At 36.7% G+C, this 21,260-nt stretch overlaps 1 long non-coding RNA gene across 1 annotated transcript; it reads left to right on the plus strand.

Moving 5' to 3' along the window:
• Positions 1-16,744: 16,744 nt before the first annotated feature.
• LOC139129141 (uncharacterized) lies at positions 16,745-19,938 on the plus strand. Its single transcript, XR_011551531.1, has 3 exons — positions 16,745-16,964; positions 18,507-18,636; positions 19,376-19,938. It is a non-coding gene; the product is annotated as an uncharacterized lncRNA (long non-coding RNA).
• The last annotated feature ends 1,322 nt before the right edge of the window (positions 19,939-21,260 follow it).

Raw genomic sequence — 21,260 nt, forward strand, 5'->3', positions numbered from 1 at the left:
TTTTCATTGAAAACTGAAGGTCAGTGTGCAAAATGTCATAGAACTTTAGATTTTCTTCTTTTTTCCACCGTATAAAGTGTCAAGAAATTAAGCTGTACTCTGGAATCAAATACTAAGTAGGAAAACATACAATCTGGAGTCATTCACTTTCTTCCCAAGTTTGTAAACATTTCTTGCACTTTGCTCACACAGTACAAGAGTGCAATTTCCAAGATGTCCACAATACAAATAAACTATGCAGTAGAGCTAGTTTCATGAATAAAACATTTTAAACTCTAGACTCAAGTTTCATTTATTCATCATTGACTGTATTATAAAGAACGCCAATTGCAAATTGATATTATCAAGCGAACTTCAGATAAATCAAATTTTCATATTAAGATGTAATCCATGATCTCATGGTTTTTAACAAAGTAGCACTTTCATAATTACATTTGTTTGCGATGAGATCTAATAAAATTCTAAGGAACAAAATCTTTGAAAACAATCTTTACATTTGTTTTTGAGAGTAATAAAATGATTTGACCTCATCACCAGTCATAGCGCTGCCAAAGGGTTTTGCTTTCTATTTATCTTTAGATGATTCAAGCAATATAGTATTATTTCTCTGTAAAATGATGGCATAGATGAGAGCTAGTTTGAGGCAAGTATGTTTGTTTTATTTTCTTTACATAATTGCATAATGGACTCAATAAGTGTGTATATTTCATCTAGGTTGTTGTCACAAAGACATCCAACTTGGTTGCAGACAATCCATACTCTTGTTGTTCTTAAAGGCATTCGTTGGCCCCAGATTGTCTCATCAGAAAATTTACCACCAAGATTATAATTTCAATGGAAAACAAAAGGCTATCACACCTCCATAATCCTCTTACAGACCAGAACAAAGGCGATCCCAGGGGTCGCCAGAAATGGCTTTAATTAAGTAAATGTTTTGAGGAAGAAAAGGGGAATTTTTAAAGGCCTTTGCCAGAGTCAGAGTGTCTCGCAGGGAAAGCTACTTATTAGATTACAATTTCAATGGAAAATTAAAGGCTATGACACTCCATAATCCTCTTATAGACTAAAACAAACTTGATCCTGGGGATCAAGTCTAGGGATCAAGTCCCTGGCCTTTATTAAAGATATACGTATAAACAAACAAACAAACATACCATATCATAGGACCATATAAACAACAAATATACAAACAAATAACAAATGTATACACACGTACACACACACATATATATATATATATCTATATATATATATATATATATATATATTATTATATATATATATACACACACATATATAATATATAATATAACATATCTATATATACATATATAATATATAATATATATGCTTGCATGTATGTACGTATGTATATATATATATAAGTATATATATATATACACATATATAATATAATATAACATATATCTATATATACATATATAATATATAATATATATGCTTGTATGTACGTATGTATATATATATATATATATATATATATACATATATATATGTGTGTGTGTGTGTGTGTGTGTGAGTGTATGAGAAAGCATATTGAAAAAAAGATTGACATATGACTGAACAGCTCATGCAACATATTCACACGCGATGGCAGTACAGTGAGTAGTGGTTCTGCCGTCGGATGTTCAATATGTTGCATGAGCTGTTCAGCCAATCATTTCAATCTTTTTTCAATATGCTGTTGTCTCATACACTCACACACATAGATTATATATATATATATATATATATATATATATATATATATATATAATATATATATATATATATATATATATATATTTAAAAACTATCTACTGTTGATTGACCAATCAGAGTGCTCAATCAGGGTGTTTTATCTACTCGTAAAGCCTTGGTCACCAAATTCCAGAAACGAATGACAGCGCCATAGTAAAGTACTGTCCAATCAAAAGTGAACATGTCATATTCTGTAGACATCTGGTACATTTTAATATTCAAATTTGGTAACACAGCGGAAACCAGCTGCAACACAAAATCTGCTGTGCCCTAGGGCATTTAAACTAGGGCATTTATAGGATGTTCCATTACATTGGAAGGCTATTTCACAAATAAAAGTTTTAATTCATATCCTAAACATGTTACATTGACAAAGGGGACGGTTGACGTAAACACATTGAAAACGAAAATATATCAGTTAGGGGCGATAGTTTTTAAGTTGGATAAAACCCTCGTACTCGGGCTCTTCTGGTATATAAAGTCCAACCCTAGGATAAAATGTCTCGGCCTGCGGCCTCGACATTTTATCATTGGGTTGGACTTTATATACCAGAAGAGCCCTCGTACTTGGCCTTTATCCTATACATAATATATATATATATATATATATATATATATATATATATATATATATTCATGCATGTATACATTTGTTTGTTTATTTGTCTGTGTATTTGTTATTTATTCAACGGTCTATGATATTGTATGTTCATTTGTTTATCTATTTGTTTTTGTTTGTCTGTGTGTTTACTATTTATTTATGTATTTGTATGCTTGAATGTATGTTTATAAATTTTTTGTTTGTTTATTCGTTTGTGTGTTTGTTTATTTGTTCGTTTTTCCTGACCCCCCCTGTGGTCACACCCCTAGGGAATTTAAGCTGGCATAATCAAAAGGACAGGAAGCAGTTAAGGTGCGTTTACGTTAGCTTATGAATCGTAAACGCCCGATTTCATGCAGAGAATTTCACTGGAGAAAATTTAAGGGGTATGTATTACCTCAAAGAGTCAAATATTGAAGGGAGAGGACATTGACAGAAAATAAATGTCCGCGTAATTTTTTTCATTTTTAGGGGGAAGGGGGTGGTTAAAGTCATAGTGTATTGTTGTATGATATTTACGTAACGATAAAAAAAAAGTACCAGTCTTGCGACTTTTACTGGTTTCATCACTCACGACACGACTCGCCTGCTGCTGAAGTTTTCAATTCTCAGCTGGTTTAGCCGTACAGGCCTGGGCATACAATAGAATAGTTCGTGGCTAGAGGGAGTCTACGTGCACCCCCCTCACAGGATAACAAACCTGTATTTTTCAGAAGCCTTGGGGTCCCTAGAATACGAAATGAAATTTTAACAGAAAAATACAGGGATGCAATAGCTGTTACTGTGATGTTTTAAAGGTTACTGCAAAATCACGATTTCGCTACCAACATGCATTTTCGTCAAATCTGTCTTCTTGTAAATCACCTGCTGAGCTTATTGTTCATTATAACCTCACTTGTTTGGTATCATTAGAAAGGCAGTTTATTCTTCTTTAAGATGACGTATTGTACTATGCAATGACTTGTTATCTTGTACACTGTACAGTTTTCATAAAATATGACCACTGAAACTTACCCCATACCCTAAAAGTTGATCAGGTGTATGAAATCTGCGGTTTTGTTGCAGAAGTATGTCACAAATATGAAATAAAACTTTCAACAGGAATATAACATGATTTAGTAGCCATTTGGATCATATTGTTAGGGTACCTATAGGTATCATGGCAAATTTGCTGAAAATACATACATTTGTCATATGGGTACCACTCCAAAAATAATCCAAATGGCTACTAAATCATATTATCTTCCCGTTAAAAGTTTATTTCATATTTGTGACATACTTTTGTAACAAACAAATCAGATTCCATATAAGCATTGCATTTTGTATTATGTGTAGCAAGACATATAAGCTGTAATTTTCGATTTGAACTTTTAGGGTATGGGGTAAGGTTTGACCCTATTTCATGAACACCATAAATAACATTGCATAACCATGTGTCTCCTTAAAGAAGAATAAATCGTCCTACTAATGATACCCCACATTAGCCAGGTTATGTATAAGTTAGGCTAAGTAGATGACTGACAAGAAGACTGGTTTAACAAAAATCCTCGTGGATCGCAAAATCGTGACTTTGCGGTTACCTTCAAAACACGACCGTAACAGCTATTGCATCCCTATATTTTTTCTGTTAAAATTCCATTTCGTATTCTAAGGATCCTAAGGCTTCTGAAAAATACAGGTTTGTTATCCTATTGGGGTGCACGTAGACTCCCTCTAGCCCACCGCCTACAGAACAGGTTATCGAAACACTGGTCCGGGAATCACAATCGTCGCGTGTGCGCGCGTGATTGGAAAGTACGCATTATACAAGGCGCGTGGCTGGTCGCGTGTCTCGAGATCTCATGTGTCCAGTCACCCAGTAGACTCGATTTTCAATTTACGATTGATTTGCCAGACTCGACTCGATGGTTCAGGCCAGCTCAGACAGACATCGCCGATCGCTGTCTGATTTTGAGATATCGATACTATGTTTGCGCTGAACAAAAGCAATTTGATACAATGTTTAATTTGGAACGGTGACCTCGCTCTGTGCCCCTAGTTCTGCACGTTATTTATGTGAGCTGGAACTAGCTTTATGATTGATCTTTGATGAAACTTTGAGTATTTTTTTTCCAATACAAAAAAAGGTAAATCTCTGTTTTATGTATGCTTGATTATTCGTATTAAAATATTTGATAAGACTAGGGTTGTTATTAAAGGATTGTGACAAGAGATTGGATTTTTGAATTTCACTGAAATGCTGACTCACAATACACTGTCGTCTATGAGAGGCACTCACCGGCCAACTGAAAATTGATAGTTTAAAATATATATTTTCTCATAAATATTGAAAAGAATAAATCGTTATTATCAAATATATTTTTTCATAATGATTAAGAACAATAAATCTTAATTATGAAATATTGGTATCAAATAACCGAGTATTTCATCTGGGTTGCGTTCTTTAGGAGGAGGAGACCTCTCCGCTAGCCTGACGGCCTCAGGGCCGGACATGCGCGCTGGGCGCGGCCGAGTTCTCCTCCTCCTAAAGGAAGCGCAACCCGGATGAAATAGGAACTCAGTTATGTGATATCAATACTTCATAATTACGATTTATTTTTTTTAAGTGTGAAAAAAATATAATATTTTAAACTATCAATTTTCATGCAGTTGGTTAGATTTAGATTAGAGTTAGATTTTGATAATTGATATACACTTTATACCATCGGTCACATATGTTTTTTTTTTCTCTTGTCTTTCATCAGTTTTAACTTTTCAAGCAGTGTTTCATCCAGAATGGCATCATCAGGCCCCATCGAGGGGGGGGGGGGATTTTCCCCCTTTACCAGAAAATTAACGGGGGATTTCACCAGTAGATGTGTTCTACTTGTGTCTCTAAGTTGTGACTGGCATCATTACATGGGGGGACCGGGGGCGGTGGCTGCCCCCCTTGACAAATTATTCGGGGTTGCAACATGTCAACAGAGGGGGAATCCCCCATGCCCTGTCTAGATGAAACACTGTTCAAGGTGTTTAACGTAGGATACCACTGCATCTTCTTTGCTTGTGAAGCTTGTCGATAATGTGTATGTATTTAAAAGAATCAACGTTTTTCGTCGGCAATTTCCTATTCAGGAAATATCAAATAAACATTAAATACAATACAATACAATACTTTATTGCTCAACAACACATTCAAGGAGTGCGGTAAGGCAAAAATTACAAAACTCAGCAAACACTGGATGATTAAAAGGTTTAGCTGTAAAATCGTCTTCTGTTAAAAGTGACCCTCCCCAAGATAAGTTTATTAAAATGACCGTCTCCCTTGGACAGTTTTCTAAATAGTGAACCCCCAATTCCCCGGCTAATAACCGCCTGTAATTACTGAAGGCTCCCTAAACCGGAGGGAAAATATCAAATGACTGGCATCCAGCAACACATAGCCCTGCCGCGCCGTTCTGGGCTAGAATTATCAACTCAGTGTATTCGGAAGAACGTCACACAATATCACTGATAAAAATAAGTTGCCATTGGGAAGTTGTACGCCCACACTATTTAATCCTCACTCAGATATGCGAAGAGGGAAAGAAATCAGTTTTAAAAATCATATTTAATATTGTTATTAATATTTAATATTTAATATTGAGATCAAACTTAATATTGTTAAACACTGGCTTCATATCGTACAACTGCCACATTATAATCTCACTAAAGAAGCTTTTCTGGAGCAAATGGTAAACAACACTAACAATAGATCCTGGTTTAACTGTTTAAGTGCTTTAATTAAAGACAATGGAATGGACTTTCTCCTTGATAAAGCTCCATCACTTAAACACCACAAAGTTATAACTGGATTAATGAAAACAAATTTAACAAACAATTATGAGGTCTTTTGGAAAAAAATTGATCACTGATGAAATAGTAAACTAAGAATGTATGCCAAATAAAACATAATTTTAGATTAGAACCCTACTTAACACAGTTACAAGGTGAGAAAAGAAAATTACTCACCAAACTTCGCATTAGCAATCATGATCTAGCAATTGAAAAAGGAAGACACACTGTTCCAAAAACCCCAATTACTGAAAGATACTGCAATCAGTGTAACACCAACAGTATTGAAGATGAAACACACTTTTTATTAGTCTGTCAGAAATACAAAGTCCAAAGAAAGAACTTTTTCAGTAAAATCAACTTCCCAAACGACAATACTGAAAACAGCTTATTTCTCTACTAACAAAACAAGAGTTCTCTTTTAATGAACAACTTGCAGATTATATTTTTACTTTATACAAACAAAGAAATACCTAGTTATATTTATTATTAGCTACTATTATTATACTGTAATACTTTATCTTTATTGAAGAAAATTTTAACTTATTTTTGTATCACACTTTTATTGCCACAAATGTGATGTAAATCCTATATTTACAAGCAAGCAATAAAATATTATTATTATTATTATTTAGATTACTCGGACTTTGTATGCTGTATCTGTGTATGTAGACATTCGCATTTGCGGCTTTCAATTCTGATGACAAAGCTATGAATATGTAAATACAATGCAAATGTTAAACCAATCCGGCGGAAGTTGCACACGGTCGAGTCCCCCATGATATGAGCGTACGGTATGCGGCATCAGGCATGTTGTCGGTAAACACCCGACTGTAAATACTTACTAATAAGTTAGTACAAGAGCGGTAACACTAGGTAAGTAGGCAAACATTACTCGGTCTCCATACTCTGAAAAATATTTTTGAATCGTAATGAATCGTAAACTGCCGATCACTTGAACCACAGACCTTGTTGTCTGTGTTTGAGCCTTCGCGATATTAAAAGTAGTAGTATAGGAAGCATGCGATTTTCGCGCCATACTCGGCCGCCTAGCCTCTCTCTCTCTCCAGTCTCTCGTGCTAATTGCTGCGAAAACGAGCCCTGCCACTCCTTGACGTGTTCTGCTGGGAGTTACCAAGCTACCCGAGTGGTAGAGGCTACGGATTCGCAGCAATCGTGCTAACGGAGATGAATAATTTCGTATCCCCAGTGTCACCAATGGGTGATCTTTTTCATCATGCAGTTTTAATACAAGAAGACACACCTGTTACTGTTATTTAACGATAAAAAAGATATTGAAGGAGTTAATACTTGTATTCGGGCCAATCACATTTCTGAACCCTTCTGAACTCGCACAGTTTTTAATTTTAATTTGTAAATAATGTGGTAGACGTTTGATTGCTCCGTATACTTTACATCGCGTACGACCCACACTCGGCCAAACCCACATCGCATCTGTTTAATAGAAAGTGCAACGTGCATTTCAAGGGATAGCCCTGCGTACCGTGCTGTGTGTTCCTGGCGTTATACGGCTTCCTGTAATGGGAGGCCGAACACACAGCACGGTACCCAGGGCTATTCAAGGTATTCAAGACTTTTGCATCGCCGCCGATTGTAGTTTGTACATACATGTATCTGATGTATGCACTAAGAATTATTGCAGCTCAATGATGGGTAAGACTTTGAGTTAGCTGCAAAATTGTAGCTCTACGGTGAGGCGGTCGGTGAGTTTTGGTTTTTGCGACCTCGCTCAACAATGCCGATGGCCCTGTTGCGTTTCAAATAAGCGCGACACACATACTGAGGCGTTTAGGTGTGACATCCCACTTATTTACTGCCTTTGGTTGTACCGATTTATATCACTATTGAAGACTGAACACTAAGGGTGCAGTTTGGATGCACTGTTCTTGCGATTGGAATCAGGCCCTCATCGCTGCAATACGATACATGTTCTCGTTACGTTCGCCTAAACGAAAGCAACTTTGTTCTCCTATATGGCGGCGCCTGTAATGATCGGCGATGATATTACGAGCGTATATTTTCTTGAAGAAATTCTTCAGGATGATGTTATTTTTGACATCAACGGTCGCACAGTACCGATGGTGATAGCTCTTTACTTTAATAGGAGAGAGAACGTTCTCAAAATTATTTCCTACAAACTTTATGATTTCCGGCAACATTTCGCCTATGCAGGACGACTTTTGAGATAGTTTTTCAAAGCGTTGCTCCATTTTTAACTCTGGCAAATAATGAATGTCACCTACCAGTAGAGCCAACCAAGCAGTTTTTAATTTTTATTTGGTACATAAGTAACAGGTTTTGTAGCGAGACGTTGCTGAACGCTTTGGCTTTCAAAGTATACCATCCACTTTTGTTGCCAGAGGGTAATGGATGTTTTGTTAACTTTAAAGGTAAGTGGGATAAACGTGCAAAACCACTTCTTGAAATATAAATAAGGTAATTTGGTGAAATGCAAAAAAAATAGCGATTGTTTGTTTGTTGTTTTATTTCTATTCCTGGTATTTTTCACATAGTGAAGCCATGCTTAAGGTGACCCGCAAGGTACTCAGAAGACATTAATGTTAATAAAGAAATATGAAAATTATTGTACTTGGGCCTCAGCCCAAGTACATTTGTTTCATTCCGTGGGAAAAAACTGTAAGGTATAACCATTCTGGCTGAGACCAGGGAGGGCAAAATGTATTGGCTTCATCTTTCTTGGCATAATAAATGGCGTAATGATGTTAACTGAATGGAAGTGCTGCTCTCAGCCAGTCTTGAATAAGTGAGATGTGAATATAAATGCTTCTCTATCTGAGTTTTTGCCACAAAATCTTCTGAATATAATCAAAATGTGCATCGAAATGCAACAATTAATGCACCCTCCGTTTACTAGGCGATGGCACGACCCTTGCTACACCCACTGGACGAGCCAAAGTGGGAGGGTAATTTCGGTTTGGTCGAACAGGAGGGCTCGAGACCAGAATTTAACATTTAAACTTGAAACATGTTTAATCACTGACAAGATGTGGATTAGTTTAATCAAAGAGAAAGTTTGAAAAGGAAAGGTTTTATATCCCGGACACAATGAAAAACATTACGACTGGAAACTGCACCCCCGGTTGAGAATAGTAATGCCCACAGCGATGGAGAACACTTATCCTTGAGCTGAGAAAACCAGACCATCATTTCGAAATAGAGCTGCAGATTCGAGAAGCTCGTTAAAAATAGCTAGGTACACCCCATAAAGGGGTGGTTTCGAGTCTTGAGGGCAAATTTCGCCTCCTTCATTTAGAAATCGTACGTTTGTTTTTCCAGGGGAACACATCATTTGACACAAAATTTGCATGAAAAGGGGTCGCCAGTAAGCACGTGGTCAAATCTGGCATAAGAAACAATATGAAATGTTGGGTAAAGCCAGTCCAAAATAAACTGATTTGAACTTTTGTGTTTTGTAATTTATACCACTGCAGTAACATGACTTTTTTTGACAACATCACACAATGTAATACGTTTTGAAACTGAATACTCCGACGTATTCTGTGTCCCCTTTGCTAAAAAATACGGTATGCCGATTACCATGTAAGGAGATGATGACGTCAAGACAGATTTGTAGTGCGTTTGGTCTTGGATGGTGCACGAAGTTTTGTCGAGGTAGCTTGTGTATTTATTTCCTAAATGGGAGATATTAGGGTCGATCTAAAGAAGGCCGAAAAATGTTATGATACTCTAAGCGAGCTGAACTCCAATGCGAATGGTTGGATAATTTGGAGGATGTCTAGACTGATCTCGTCTCATTAAGATTATTTGGCGGTCAGTATATTGAATTTCAACTGCGTCACAAGTTTGCGTCGAACGGTCAACGAACGATATTTTAGAAATCTGGAGACATGGCACATCGCAGTTTTATTTTAGTATTTTATATTTTACAAAAGATGTAAGAAGCAATGATTTTGTTGCAAATTCTGAAAAAAATATAGGAAGATTTGATCGCGAACACATTTTCACTTGGGGTCAACTAGCCCTGCGTACGATGCTGTGTGTTCCGCTACAGCTAACCGCCCCGCTCACCACAGCCCTGCAAAGACCCGTACGTTGGGTCGGTGACTTCAAATCCATTTTGGGACTTGACGTAAAAAGCCAAATTACTGCCGAAATTCAGCGTTCTTGGGCCCAAGTCGTATCCCAGCCTACCTCAGCTACTCGATCGCTTCCAAAAATGACAGTCTTTTATTCACTTCTCGTAAATACCGTCGATGTCGGCAACTCTCTCGCTGGCCCTGCGTACGATGCTGTGTGTTAGCTGTAGTACATAGCATCGTACGCAGGGCTAGGGGTCAACATGGGGTCGCAGCCATGTTGCCTCAAAACTTATTTCTGTCTGCACTCAAAACTCAAAAATGTCGCATATGAACCTGAAAAATCGATGTAATTTTGTCAAACTTCGGCGAAATTTCAGCCTATAGACAAAATTTCATCTAGGTAAGGTAAATTTACTGAAATTTGATCGACAAATAATCCTGAGCTTGAACGTGACAGCTCGCCTTCTCCGGGAAGTCATGCATCCGGCCAGCTGCCCATATGGCGGGTGCATGAGATTGTTTTCAAGCGACGGCGGCAGACCGTACGGGGCTCTGGATATGAACCTACCGCCGGTGTAGCTGTAATAACTGTTGCGTTGTTTTTAATCACCACGGACGAAGTCCGAGGGGACTTATAGGTTTGGTCATGTCCGTGCGTCCGTCGTCCGTTCACGCCTACAGTACCCAACCCCATACAGATGCACGTCGATTTGTTTTGGATAAGATCCAATATGGCCGCCAGGCGGCATTTTATTACGATTTTTCATGTATAGAGCCATAACTCAGACATGTTTCAACCGATTTTATTCAAAGTTGGTACAAGGACTTTGACCAATGTCATAGATATGCATGTCGATTTGTTTTGTGATACAATCCATATGGCCACCAGGCGGCCATTTTATTACAATTTTTTCATGTACAGAGCCATAACTCAGACATGTTTCAACCAATTTTATTCAAAGTTGGTACAAAGACATTGACCAATGTCATAGATATGCAAGTCTATTTGTTTTGTGATACGATCCAATATGGCCGCCAGGCGGCCATTTTATTACGATTTTTTCATGTACAGAGCCATAACTCAGACATGTTTCAACCAATTTTATTCAAAGTTGGTACAAGGACATTGACCAATGTCATAGATATGCACGTCAATTTGTTTTGTGATACGATCCAATATGGCCGCCAGGCGGCCATTTTATTACAATTTTTTCATGTATAGAGCCAAAACTCAGGCATATCTCAACCGATTTTATTCCAAGTTGGTACAAGGACATTGACCTATGTCACACATATGTACGTCTATTTGTTATGTGATACGATCCAATATGGCCGCTAGGCAGCCATTTTATTACGATGTTTTCATGTACAGAGCCATAATACTCAGACATGTATCAAGCGAATTTATTCAAAGTTGGTACAAGGAGATTGACTACTGTCATACATATGCATGTCAATTTGTTATGTGATACGATCCAATATGGCTGCCGTGCGGCCATTTTGTTACGATTTTTTCATGTACAGAGCCATAATACTCAGGCATATCTCAACCGATTTTATTCAAAGTTGGTACAAGGACATTAACCTATGTCATACATATGTAGGTCTTTCTTGTATGTAGGTCATTCTTGGCCATTGAGCGCTATCTGTATCAAAGTATTTTTATCACAGACCTAATTAATGAAGAGGACTCTATCCTCTCTGAGGACATGTAATCAAAGTACCCATTAACAAGTGGGGACTGTGTCATCAACGATGACTTGTTATTTATGATATTGTATGTATATTTGTTTGTGTATCTATTTGTTTATGTTTGTCTGCATTTTTGTTTTTTTAATTTGTTTATATATGTATATTTATGTATTTGTATGCTTGTTTATATGTCTGTGTATTTTTTGTTTGTTTGTTTATTTGTTTGTTTTTTCCTGCTTCCCCTGTGCATAGACTGGTGAAAAAAGTCTGGTAAACTTTCAAAACATTAGGTTGAACTGATCGTCATGTTGTACGTGTATATCAACTCAGGAATGCAGACTATGCAGATTGACCGCTGTCTCAGCATGCTTGATCGGTTCTCACACACAAAATAGCCCTAGGCTGGAGCGTACAGCTACCTTTTGGTAGCTCCATGGCTAGAGTATGATGACTTCCCCCCCTATTTTTGGATGTGCACGACTGTGCACTTTTTCAATTGTATAAACCATAGCCCCCACTACCCCAACACAACCAGCCAGGGAGTGGCAGGGCTACGGAACCGCAGCACCATGAACAAATGTTTCATGTTAAACTGAAAAGCTGCTGTAGATATTGTTGATGATTTATTTATGAAAACTTTAAATTTATACAGACTAAAATTCAGTTCTGGAAGTATCCATTGGTAAAGTCATCAAAAAGTTAGAGAGTACAGATGTTTTAAACAACCTTAGGGCCATCATCTACAAGTCTTGGACAGGGAAGGTCAATGCTCAGATGTATGATGATTTCATCAGAGCGCCCTCACAGTTATCAAAATAAGTGGGGTTTTTCTGTTGTTGTCAATATGCAACTGGCTTTTCGAGCAAACTAAAATTTTCCTGCACTTATCCACACTGCAAACCAACACTCAATTTATACAGGCTTACAAACAACCCAATGACAATGAAGCTTTCAGATAGCAGAGCAAACTGTTAAAGGAATCAGAAATTTATGATAAGTGTTTACCAAGTTGTGTAAATGTTGACTCTTCAGAGTTAGGATTGCAGAAAGGACCAAATGAAATCTGTCATTTTCTAGCACCTGTTGCATTTCACCAGAACAATTGTTGGTTGACTGGTTGGGAACAATACCCCGTTTTAATGCCTTGATAGTTCTTTCTCACATCATTTATCAAAGATTAATAAGATTTAGAAACATTCCATCGAATAGAACACCTCTTTAAGGTACATAAAAATATCAAACTGGTTTTACACACCAAAATATTGATCTATTTAACAGCATAGACAAAGTGATAACTTAGATAAACCCCAGTGTCTATCAACTATGGCCTATTTTTTTCACCCTTTTTGTTCCTTGCAGAAACTCAAAAATTAATAACTTTAAAGGGTTTGTTAATTCTTTTGTAACATCGTCAAGCAAATATTACTTTTAGATTAGTTTGTTAATGCCTTGATAATGATAGCCGGTTAAATTAAATTCCTTTCGGAACATTTTACAGGATTAGACTCAATATGAATATTACTGCATAGAAAGAAAATTAATGACTATTTCACATAATATTAAAAAAAGATGCAATATGGGTAACAAAACCTTTTAAAGTTGGACTCAAAATCATGTCAATCTTTTATTTAGTTCTTGACAACATTGCTGCATGTCAGGTCAATTGCATGCTCAAGTTATACTTGACACATTTTATCTTATCTGTCTGACACTGAATGTATAGCCGAACTTTGAGGGTGACAATATAGGGAGATGTTTTTGCCGTATTTAAGTACATTAAGAGATGATATGGAGACCAAATCCTTAAATGATGATTGGTCAGCGATCACTTTTGATGCTTGGATGCAGCACTGAAGTACAGTCACCTGATGGATGTACTTATCAGTGCATATGCAGACTTTTGAGAAAGCATCAGGACGTTTCTGCGACATATGTTTTGCTGAAAAGCATTTATATCAGAGAAAGATTGCACATTGAATTTGTTTACAAGCTTAGTATTGTTGTTGCACGTTATTCACTCACTGTAAATTCTACATGTCATAATGATTGACAGCTGCCATTTAGCTTTTGTAATGTTTTGTCAAAAAAGTAACTTCATGACTTAGAACGATACTGCTGTTTTTCCCACAATGTGAAATTTCCTGAAAACTCTCTTCAAACTATAATATCGGAGTCGATATTATCACTGACTACACGTTTTCCTAAAACATTGATTTGTTCAAGCATATCAAAGTTGCCACTCTTCTGTCTCTTGAATGTCTCAATGATGACAGCAAGTAAAACTATTATGGTTATGAAAAAAACCTGCGTACTGATTTTCTCTCGTTGGATTTCACCATAGTCTTTCTAAATTTATAGCCTTTACTGCTATTTTTCCTGTTAGTGTAATAATTAATTCACCAAAACATTGTTTTGTTTTGAAATATGCCCTTTTCTATGTCTTTGAAAAGGATATAGATATGTTGCAGGATTTATTTCAATAAGTTACACCTGAGAGTATCAAGATCGTGAAAAAGCTTTCAAACATTACAATTGGTGAGGACAGACACTTCTCTTGTATTTTATCTTGGTATTTCTTCATCAGCACGTTTTTCTATCTGTCGAGAACATTCGTTTCTCTACCCAAAATAATTCTCTTGAAAACCCTATTGAGTATGCTATAATTTCATATCGTAATAGTCAGTAGTGAACATTGGTCATCAGGTATTATTGTGTTCAATTGCTGTGACAGTTTTCCCTACAGTGAGAAAGAACAGTGCACTGAGAAACTTATCCTGTAGCATTTGCATAAATCATTGCATGAGTTCTTGACTTTATACATGTAAATGTACATGTAATTCTCAAAGTGTCTGTGCCTCATTCAATTTTCTGCCCAGTTTAAGCGTACTATCACATGCTCAAACTGGTACCAGCATTGCTATCGTCTCTTGCCTTTTTTATTCCATGTAAGGGCAGAATTGCTTAGTTTTGTCAAACAGTTAGCAATTGATGTGTTAATTACTGCTGTGTTGTTGGACCTGTTGCTCAGTTATTTTCTCACTCTTGACAGTCACTTACAGTTTTCCAGAATTTTTCAGACAAGGATTTTATTATTATTTTTATTATTATTTTTCTTCTTTCTTTCTGTTTCCTTTCCTTTTTCATATCATGTTTGATAGCTTTGCCTTGGTAGGGTGCTTTGTAACTGATTTAAGTGTTTGGATTTCAAATTTCACATCATGTTTTGCCAGACATGATGTGAAATTTGCGTTTTTAATGGTAAATTTGTTTAAATTGCTAGGACAGGGTTGTGGTGTAGGGCGCCCTCTTGGGGCCATCTCTGCCTTGTTCCAAGCAGTGCTTAATTCTTTTACCTGCCTTCACTTTTTCCAAGTTAGTGTTTCCAACCCATTTCTGTTTTCCCTCCCTCTTTCTTTGTAAGAACCTTGTATTTGTCAGCATTGTCAGAGTTATGAATTAATAACTATGGTTTGTTGTTGCAGGAACTCTCAGTGTTTGGCTTAGGACAAGTGGCAGCTGAGTCAGGTATTGATATGGACGCAGAATGCTAGTGGTGACCATTAGGAGATGTGTGAAATTTTGGCAGAGTTCCATTCATTTCAACTGGCTCCAGTTACCAGGTAATATCTACAACTTTAATCTGCTGTTAGGCCAACTATTTTGTAAACCACATTGTTTTCAACAGGATTGTCTGATTCACAAACAGATGAAAGTTGGGGAAAGGTTAAAATATCCTTCTCCTAATCTTCATCAATTCCATGAAACAAACTACCAGCTAATTCAATCAGCTCCTGACATTCATACCTTCAGATCTATGCTTAAGACTCATTTCTTCAAGAGAGCTTACCTGTAACCTAGAGTAAATTTAAGTGCCAGTGAACCGTGATTGCTGATGGATACTAGGAGCTATATAAATTATTTATCCTATCCTATCCTATCCCAAATATATGTGATCAGAGTAAACATCTTTCAGTCATCTGCATTGTTGACTTGTCTTTTTTGGTGTGTTGTGAATTGTATCACTGATTGATGTGCTTAATACTGTCTTTCTACGTGTCCAAAGTTATTTTTATGTTATGGTAAGACATATCTACTGTCACACATGGGGTATACTATGATTATCTTTTAATTAGGCTTTTGCATCTTCCTCTTAAATACACCACAGTCACTCCACAAAATGTCATCGTCTACATACAACAGAGTTACCGTATTGTATTACATATAATAGGTGTAACTTGAATTCACCTCTAGAGCTAGCTAACTGTCTTTCAGTATTGGAGGGTAACTGAGTATTGAAATTGATGCAATATATGATTTCATCACATCAAGCAAGACTGTTCATGGAAACTGTATAATCCTTCGCATCACTTGAGCACATTTCTGTTTTCAGTTGATAATTCAAGGAGTGTGTGGAAATGGATATACTGGAGACATTGCTATTGATGACATCTACTTCACTAGCTCTGGCTGCTCCATTCAACCTCCTGTGGCAACATCAGCACCACTAACATCAGCGTCACCTGTGACACAGCTCACAACAAGATCAGTCAAATACCGTAAGTCCTTGATCTATCCTATTACTCCTGCTAGCTCATCGGATCACAGAAAAAAGACCAACGGCCATGAAATCCTAAGTGAAGGCGCTGTCCATTTGAAAATATTTTATGTAAATGTATGTAAATTAGGTACCTTGAATTCTGATTGAGATACAGAGTCACAAATGTTGTTACATTGTTGTGGTATGAAAAGACCAAAACTTAAACATTGTTTGTTGATTGTTTTTTAACAGGGTACAGTGGGATTCAAGAATACGATGAATGCTTGTCCAATCCTTGTCAAAACGATGGCTTCTGTGAAAACCTGGTGAATGACTACAGATGTCAGTGTCCACTGGGTAACACTGGAGAGCACTGTGAAAGTAAAGTCAATCTCTGTGTGACTAGTCCATGCCATATGAAGCCACTCACAAGACCTGGGACACATGTATGCATGTGTTTGTAAACAGGGTTACACAGGTGAGAGAGTCATTAAGTGTTCTTGATAGACAACGAGTTTCATAACATATGTGTTGATATTCTGTCACCATGTTATTTTAGAAGTCAAATTTTGCCATATGGTACAACAGAGTTGTGCAAAAAAATAGCAAAAACCTTATATATATATATATATATATATATATATATATATATATATATATATATATATATATATATATATATATATATATATATATATATATTGGGCTCAAAATCAGCTACCAATATCCATGAAATGGTAGCCCACACGGACTACCAAAGCCTGAGACTTGAAATTCAGCCAGTACTTGGCATGCCATGTCCGTCTGTCACTTGGGGACCAGCTTAATGCAGTCAAACCCAGCTAAACAAAGAAAGGCCATACTCTGACTTTGTTATGCAAACTACAAAGACGACCATGTGGAACTTTGCAACAAAGTTTCTATATCTGGGCTACGGTACTTGAATGACAGGCACAGAAAATGAAAATGCATTTTTGTTTCATTTTGGTCATAATATATCAATCATAATTACACAGAAATTATATGCCTCCTCCCTATTGAAAGCCCATGATCTATTTTTAGCCATGCTACAGTATATCTCAGTGCTGAGGTCAAGTCGTTGTCATGACGATTGTCAAAATTTGCATGAACTCTGACAGTGAAACCGGTTGTCAATAGGTCACCAAACTTTCACTATTGTCAATTATACCTATTTCCTTGGGTATTTAAGGTGTGCTATATTCACGTCAAATGACTAGAAAATTCACTTTATGGGCAGAATCTTGAAACATAGCTTTTTATATCAGGTTAATGAAAAAAGATATCACTGAACTAAAATAGCTACAAACCAACCATTGTCACTGGACTACTAACTTCAGAAGATGGTAGCCCAAGTGGACTACCAGGGAAAAAAGTTAGCCCTATGTATATGTGTGTGTAAACATACATGTACGTACACACACATTTTTGTTTTGTCACATTTGTTACTGAATATAATCTAAAATTGCCGAGAGTAAATGATTCACACCTTCATTTGCATAAATTCAAAGGTAGACTTTACCAGCGTGAGAGACAGATACAAGTTGATAAAAATTGAATATTTAAGCAATAAAGCACACCCAGGGATGGTATACCTAGAGGTTTTGACTAGTTCACGACATATATGCACAAGCGATAGCGAGTGCATATATGAAGTGAACTGGTCAAAATCTCATGGTATACCGTCACTGGGTGTGATTTATTGCTATTATATCATAACAGTATATTGAAATTCTCACATAGAACGCCCCCAAAAAAAGGATTTGGGCTCTTGCCGAGAGCTTGCGTGTGTGCCAGCCGTGGTATATCGCCAATATACCATGGTTCTTTTTGCGTCTCGACCAATCAGATCACTGCATTTACGTGTTCAATATACTGGTATGATATAATATAATTTATTTCCATGATAAAGGTTTCATATCGTGCATTTCCACAGTGCAATACCACACTCAACAAGGGAGACACTCATTTGTCAATAACTGAACGTCATTGTTCATTACAGGAGTGAAATGTGAAATTAACATCAATGACTGTTCTCCCAACCCCTGTCATAATGGTGGGACAATTAAGGACCTCATCAATGGGTAGCAAGTGCTACTGTCCTTCCAAATTCACAGGACTCATGTGTTCAGGTAAAAAAAATAAATGTTTGCTAAAATGATATGAAAAACACTGACGTTATATGAAGTATGCATTATTTGAAATAGAACACACTTGTTTTCGGAATGAAGTTTCACCGTGTTCAGGATTGTACAGCATTTGCTTAAGTACAGCATTGCTTTCCTTGCAGAATTGCTTATTGTTCCTCTATCGGTCAATTCATTTTCAGTAAGTACTATATGTCACATGTCAATAAGAATAAACGTATTTATAAAACACCAAAAGAAAAATGTTATGATTGATTTCTACAACATTTAAACCATTATTATTAAGATCATATGAAAACATGGAATGCTAAATGTAAGTCAAAATCATATGAGATCCATCAGACTTGTTCCATATGTATTTAATGGACTGAAATTCAGAATTGTAAGACAAAGGATATCCTTGCAAGCAATTACTATCGGGCAGAAAACTGTTCCATAAGATTGCTATTGGATTTGTACACGACAACAGGACTATGACTTTGTCAAAAATTGCCACCAAAGTTCAGTTGATTCGAGATGAGTCCAAATTAGCTTCCTGTAGGACTTTATCTCATACTTTGTTCCTGTAGAATATGTTTCTATATTAATACACCTGATACAGTAAAGTCATTGTAACAGATACCGGTTGATTCTTAATAATATTCTGTGCCTTTGTTTGTATGACATTCTGTCCTCAAAACTTGTAAATTTTAATGTTTTTGTTTTGGTTTTGTTGCACAAATAGAAATGACATTTGATAGTGAACCTAATGTGACAGAACTTCCCCCAAATCATAGCCAACACATCAAGACGTTGTACATCGTCAGTGGTTGCCTAGGAACAGCATTCTTCATAGTCATCATCACCATGGTAGTGTGTGTCAATTACAAGGACCTAGTCCTGGGGCATACGACTGCTACACAGACATCTCAACACCAATAAAACCAAAGGATAAAAAGAGTAGTATCAAGTAAGTTAGAATATTGATATATTTAAGGAAGAATATGCCTTAGGGACAGATATTTAGACTCACAAATTTTTTCAATTCTTTTTTGACCTAACACTTTTGTGGACTCGGGAGAGATACCGGTTATTCAGACTCACAAATTTTTTCAATTCTTCTCTGACTGAACACTTTTGGTTGGCTTATATTAAAGTTCAGTGGAAGTAATTATTTTTCACCATCTTAATTTTTCAAAGACCGAAATTTTATTCTTCCCCATTGAGTACAGGGCTGCAGCCATTTTGAAATTCAAATATTGATTAATGTTAGCTAGCTTGTTTCTCTTGTACCATACTTTGCACAGTGACCCCTGATTTTTATTCTGGATTTGGACATTGAGTCTATGATTTGAAGAAGAATGGTTGAAAATTTCACTGAGGAAACCTTTTGGCAAGAAGAATCTCAAGCTGTCAGTGGATCTGTCAAGTATCAGTAAACCACGTCCATCAGTGCAAGCCATCTATGAAGTCACTACAGTGGATTACAAGTCTGACCCCATGGAACCGTTAGTTACATCACTGAAACCAAAGACTGTGTAGAGACTGCCCTCTATGGCAAATTATAGATTTACCATGACAGCACAAAGTTCTCAATCCTTGCAGAATCTGATGTACAATTGGGAGGGGGGGTTGGAGGTTGGGGTTACCGTCTGATTTTATATTGATCCAAGTTACAACATTGAAGAAATGTATGTTGAAGAGATGTATTTAACATTCCCAACAAAGCCTGAAGACAGCAATGTCAACTCCTCACCTCACTTTAAACATCTGTAGGAATATAAAACTGTTTTATCATGTATCTTTCACATCTTAACATCAAGTTAAATAAGAATGTCTGCATGTTGGATAACTTAAACGTCAGATACTACTTTCTTTATGAACCATCTTCGTGGGTAGCAAGGCACACCACATGACAGTGAATTAATCTCCACAAAGGTTCCACCGACACGTATTGGGACTTAATTAAAACTGATTTCTCACGAATCTATCAAATCTGAAGTTCGAATTAGGCAAGTATTGCTGAGCTTAAGGGAAGTTGAAGATGCCAGGGTTCTCTTCGCAGATTTTTCATCTGCCTTCAATACGATACAGCCTCATATTCTCGCCAACAAACTTATCTCGAATTTTAGGCCCGATAATCAGTTGATGTTATGGGTTATTGAATTTCTAACAAACAGATCTCAACGAGTGCTTGTTAATGGTCGACTGTCAGATTCTTTAAAAACATCTACTTGTTCTCCACAGGGTTGTGTTTTGTCTCCTCTGCTCTGTATACTGTATACAGATGATTGCAGAATTATGAAGGTCGACACATTGTAAAATTTACAGATGATTCAGCTCTCGTATCGCTTCTCGTAGGGCCTGAAGAACAACAACATGGTCCCGTCCAAGACGAGTTTGTTAATTGGTGTGACAATTCATAGCTGAATCTGAATCTAGCCAAAACTAAGGAAATCGTTTTTGACTTCAGGAGACAGAAAAAGAAACCTGTGGAGAGCATTATTCCTGAACAGGAAGTTGAAATTGTTCAGAATTACACCTATCTCGGTTCGATTGTTGATGACAAATTGAGGTGGGACGCTAACTCAGAGGCGATTGTAAAAAAGGGGGAAACAACGTTTGTTTTT

The sequence above is a fragment of the Ptychodera flava genome, unplaced genomic scaffold, assembly GCF_041260155.1.
Source record: "Ptychodera flava strain L36383 unplaced genomic scaffold, AS_Pfla_20210202 Scaffold_94__1_contigs__length_393698_pilon, whole genome shotgun sequence".
Lineage (NCBI taxonomy): Eukaryota > Metazoa > Hemichordata > Enteropneusta > Ptychoderidae > Ptychodera > Ptychodera flava.